This window comes from Panthera onca, chromosome B2 (assembly GCF_046562875.1).
Source record: "Panthera onca isolate mPanOnc1 chromosome B2, mPanOnc1 haplotype 2, whole genome shotgun sequence".
Taxonomy (NCBI): domain Eukaryota; kingdom Metazoa; phylum Chordata; class Mammalia; order Carnivora; family Felidae; genus Panthera; species Panthera onca.
This window is the reverse complement of record NC_138343.1, coordinates 122,278,229-122,283,861: the sequence shown is the minus strand read 5'-3', so window position 1 is coordinate 122,283,861 and position 5,633 is coordinate 122,278,229. Positions and strand designations below refer to the sequence as shown.

The window sequence follows — 5,633 nt, the reverse complement described above, 5'->3', positions numbered from 1 at the left end:
GCTAGGATAGCTTCAACACATTATATGTTTTAGCACAATGACTGCTGACTTGAGTCTTGATTTGGAAATCAAACTCTGGTTGAAAGTGGTGCTTGCCCTTCCTAGTAGAATTACCCCAATTAACTTTTATTTCTAGAGAATATTGGATTATATACCCTATGATTCTGGGAGGAAGAAGCCCCCCACATATAAAGTTAGTAGAAGATGTGGTTGCATTTGAAAGTCTTTATGGAACTCTTTGGAATTCTAAATAAAAATTCCAGGAAGGCTTGGAGGCTTCTGGACAGCAAAGTCACTTTTAGGGACAAAAAGATATTTTACTTTCTAGCAAATTCTCAAATTCTAAGAATGGTCTCTTTCTTAAATGTTAATAGGAAATCATTGTGCAGCAGGGATGCTATCAAATGATATCTTTTTTCTTCATGGTCGCTATTTTTTTTTTAATATGGAACATTTCACGAATTTGCATGTCCTGCTTGTGCAGGGGCCACGCTAATCTTCTCTGTATCATTCCAATTTTAGTATGTGTGCTACTGAACAAGCCAACGCTGGTCCAATGGAGAAGGGCTTGAGTGGAGCCCCTTTTTCTAGCTGTTTTCTGGGCACTCTTTTCTCCCTGAACTGAGTGTGGCCAGGCACTGGACACGGATTCTGTACTGAGATTAAAATATGGATATTCTTGATTTATACTCTACAGAAAGATTGTCTGCATTTCCAGTGTGTGACTGACAGTATTTATTAAAAAAAGAATTTACCTTTCAGCTTATGCTTTTGCTCTTTGCTGCTCCATGGTGTTCTCCATCATTGAAGAGTGGCCCATTTGATTTGGGGTCCCAGGGTGGCTCAGTCAGTTGAGCATCCCACTATTGATTTCAGGTCAGATCATGATCTCATAGTTCGTAAGTTTGAGCCTCCTGTCAAGCTCTGGGCTGACCTTGTGGAGCCTGGTTGGGATTCTTTCTCCCCCCCCCCCCCCCCCCACTTCTCCTACTCGCATTTTGTCTCTCTTTCACTCTCTCTCTCTCTCAAAAAATAAACATTAAAAAAAAGGGTGGCCCATTTGATTGGTTGGGCGTAGATTTCTATTTTTCCAAACTTCCAAACTTGCATCTCCATTTCATCGGGAAAACTTACAGGCCTGATGGCCCTCCTTGTCAACAGCAAGCTGCCTCTGGGGACACAGTACAAAGGAGGCTTGAAAAGTGTTAGTTACAGACCCTATTACTGCCTCCAGACTGCACACAGAGTTGATAACGGTAGGATTGCTGGGCTTGGAGCCCCAGAGGAAGAGGTGGAGTTGGCTGTATGCCAAGATCTCCTGGTCAAAACTGCCCCTGAGGGAGCCTGTTCCCACACTCCCTCCACAAACAACTGTGCACCTCACGTGCTCCTCCCCTCCTGCTCCTACGACGACGGTTGTGTGTCCACCCTCGCCTCCAAGTCCTCCTGCTCTCTGAATCTCCTTGGGAGTTGGCACACTTGCCATTTTTGTGTGTTTTTAACTCCTTATCATCTACACAAGTATCTAAATATTTCCTTTGAATCACCTCCTTTCCCCCAAATTTTTCAGTTTCCGAACGCGCCTTGATATTTCTCACCCCCAGAAACATTTCAATGACTGTCCCTTCTGTCTGGAACATTTCTCTCTCCCCTCTCCTCACTCAACATTTAAATCTCCATTGAGGCATCCCTTCCTCCATGGGAACTTCCCTGATTTCTCTTCCTGATCCACAGTGTGTTAGGCTTCCCTTCAATGACCTTCCATAGTACTCCTACTTCTCCTTTTATTTCACCTGTTATGATTCATTGGTTATGAATTCTCTTTAGTTGTTTACCTTAACTATAAGCACAGTGACTCTCCAGTGCCTAACACAAACTCGGTGCATCTTGTATATTTGTCAAATAAATGAATGAATGGATTGAAACATCTGAAACACTGATGATGATGAGAGAGAAGTTGAAATATGGAACAAGACTCACATCGTCATTTCCAGATGGCTGATGCCAGTGGGATTTCGGAAACTTTTTCCCTGCGGCAGATCTGAATGAGTAAGGAAAGAAAATAGAAGAAAGAAATGAAGATGTTCTTTCGATCCTCCTTTCTGTGAGACTTCCCCGACTTTATCTCCAAATATATAAAAACAACCCTACCTCAAACCTGAAGGAAGCTATCCCCATAGCATCATTCAGGAGAAATCTGGAAGATGTGCATGTTGTGTATATGGTGTGTGTGTGTTCAGGGGGGAGGGGAGGTGAAGGAGGGAGTAGATGAGCGAGGAATATCAAGGTGTACTGGCCTGAATAATCCCCCTCCCACCCAACCCTCATGTCCAGCCAGAAGCTCCAAATGGGACCTCATTTGGAAATAAGTTCTTTGTAGATGCAATTAGTTAAGATGAAATTACACTGGATAAGAGTGGACCCTAATCCCATGACTGGTTCTATAAGATGAGAAGACAGACGCACAGACACATAGGGAAGACCACCCTGTGAAGCTGTAGGTAGAGACTGGAGTTATGTTGCTAGAAGACGAGGGGCATGGAAGATGTCTGGCAACCAGCAGAGGCTGGAAGAGGTGATGAAGGACTCTTCCCCGGAGACCTCAGAACGTGGCACCGGTGACACCTTAGTGTCAGATTTCTACCTACCAGAACTGCGAGAGAATAAAGTTTTAAGTCACCCTGTTGATGGTAATTTGTTACAGCATCACTGGGAGACTCATACACAAGGAGAGTGGTAATTTTGTCTCATCTTGAGTATTCTTTCTTAAATGCTTATTTTCTTCACATGTTGGAGAAAAATCAATATAAGCTTACTCCCCTAGTCAGGTCTCCTCCTTGCTTCCTATACCCATTGACAGTTTCATCTGAGTTAGAAGAAGAATGAAATAATCTCTTGCAGCACATGGAACACAGCACCACCACTGCTTTTGGTGGATAATGCCTACTATTTACTAAGTGTCAATAGTATGCAAGACACTGTGTAAAGCACTCCACATACACGAGCTCAAATCCTCACTACCCATTTGCAAAATAGGCTGTATTATGACTGTTTTAGAAATGAGATTAAGTCTCAGAGATCACTTCTTACAAGTGCCGTGACCTCTATGGACAAAGTGTAAATGACTTACTTGACATCTGCTCAGAGTCATTACCAACAATGTATAAAAAGAAATGTAAGTGTTCCTTAAACACTTAGCACTGAATATAACAGAGAGGGAACCATCATGTTCAGTAATTGCTTGCTCTAGGTTTGTTTGCTAGCCCAAACGTAACTTTATTAAGAGGCAGTAGACACGTTAGATGTTCAAGTCGGGTTCTCCACCTTCGTCCACACTCCCAAGGCAATTTTCCTTGGTGCTCGTATGCTTCAACTTGGTAGCAGAATGAGGCTCTGGCACACAGCCCTTGCTCTGTGGATCACCTCGCTCCACTGAAGGCTCTTCTCATCTCATGCTGCTTGAAGGCTGGTGCTGGTGCCCCAGGTGCCCCATTGTCCACCGCCTGTGCAATGATAACCTGAATGATTATTGTGGTGGAGATGTGCCTGTCGCTTACGTAGGTTGTTGGTGGGACCGGACATTCACTAAATCATGCTTAAGAACTGGAAATTTGCGGTTACAAAAGGTCGACAGAGTGAAGAAATAGCTCAACCTTTGCATTCGAGTTTAAGGTAAAGAAAGCTTCATCACAAAAGGATATCTTTCGAAAAGCTTTTCATGGGATGATGAATACATATTTAAAAGTTAAAGTCAGTGGAAGCATCGAGGAAATATTTCATAGCATGGTACACAACCTAGCTATTGAAAGATCCATCAGAACTTTTTGTTGTTCCCCATTTTAGGTCAACCCTTGAAAATCTGTCTGTAATTACAGAATATACTTCTCACTGTGCTAGTACGTGACATGATCAGTATTTTGTTTTCATTTATAAGCTTTTTCTGTGGATGAAAATCCATTGATGTGTGAAGTCTGAATCTCCTGTTAGGTCCAAACAAAAATGTAGCAGGGAGAAGTAGGAAAAAGTAAATAATTAAAAACCCTGACCCTTCACTTTAGTTCATTAGCTTACTTTGCTGACAACTTTAAAAATGCACATGTAAATTGCTTCCTGGGAAGAAGTGCAGGGGTCGGTCATGTGTGATCTCAAGTGTTTGTAACAAGGATAAAATAGGAGATTCATGTTCCTTTTCAAAGATGAGGATAGGGATTCGTCTCTCTTGGATTGAATAATGCAGTAGGGGACTTTTGTTTTCCTTGCAAAGGAAGCCATTTAGTGGTCCTTTTGTAGGCTGCTTTTCCAGCTGGGTGGGAAAAATCTGGATGTCTTTGGACCTCAAGTCCTTCAGGGACTTGATCTTTGTCCCCACCACTCAGAAGAGTAGACTCATAAACTAGGAGAAGAAAACTTATTTTTTCCCCAAAACCATGTTCTTAGAAAGAAGAAAATTGTCAGGTAGCAATTTGTGTACCTGAAAAACAACATCTACATTCAAATTATTTGGACATTTATTGTTGCAATTGGAACTTATTTGAGTTTAAATGTTAGCTTATTATTCTGATAGGATTTTCACTTTATCAATAGAAATATATTCCTTCATTTAAGAAGTATCTACTCAGGACCTTCTGTGCTGTATTATAGGAGAATTACTTAAAAAGATGGTTATCCTGTTATCAAGGAACTTACAAATCTGATTTGAGAGGGTGACGCAGGGGCAAGGGAGATATTGGTTTCTGCCAACACTTACTGAGTGCTTTCTATGAGCCAGGCACTGCCCAGAGTGCTTTGCGTGCATGAACTCTTTTTTAATCTTCAAAAACTCTATGAAATGGGTCACATTTTTAATTATCATTTTATCATTGCAGAAGGTAAGGCACAACAAGTTGGGAAACTTGTCCCAAGGTCAGACATCTAGTAAGTGGTAAAATCATCCACAAACTCAGGCAAACTAACCACAATGTTATACTACATCTCAAGCTGGGCAGAACATACACACACACACACACACACACACACACCCCACTAATAACAAGTAATAGTCAATAACAATACTAGGGCAGTAAAATGACGAATAGGGGAATCATCCTGGCTTGGTGTGGTCAAGGAAGACTTCATGATATGAAACTGATATTAGATCCAAACCAACAAGGCCATCCACATCATCTTGTTGAGATGTCCATTAGCATATCGGAGGCTCTGAGAACTATGCAGAAAGGAAACCTGTGTGCTTAAGCCATTGTTCCTCAAACTTCCTTGGCTGTGAAGACTTTTTTTTTTTCTTCCAGGTAATGCTTACACAACTTTTGGCACACACATTTTTAAGCAATTTTGAAAATGTTAGTTTAAAGGAGCAGGATCTATTTTAGGGTCACCTATTTACAGAGACCATAACTGACAGCAGTCTGCCTCTGCTGTCCATAGACAGAAGGATCTGAGGAAGTTGCACGGGGACAAACCGCTGGAAACTTCTATAGATAGGATTTATAGGGTATGAGTGGAATTCGTGAAAACTTGACAAGATATCACGTTTTGTCTACTAACTAAACCTTTTCTCTAGCCAGGATTGTGGTATCATCAATTCTATGAAGAGCTTAGATTAAAAGTCCTCTCTGGCTGGGCTGAAGAGTATTTAC

At 41.5% G+C, this 5,633-nt stretch overlaps 1 non-coding gene across 1 annotated transcript; it reads right to left on the bottom strand.

Annotated features, from left to right (window-relative positions):
- Window positions 1-439: 439 nt before the first annotated feature.
- On the bottom strand, window positions 440-549 carry LOC132668077 (U6 spliceosomal RNA). The gene has a single exon (XR_009605447.1). It is a non-coding gene; the product is annotated as a U6 spliceosomal RNA (small nuclear RNA).
- Window positions 550-5,633: the final 5,084 nt, after the last annotated feature.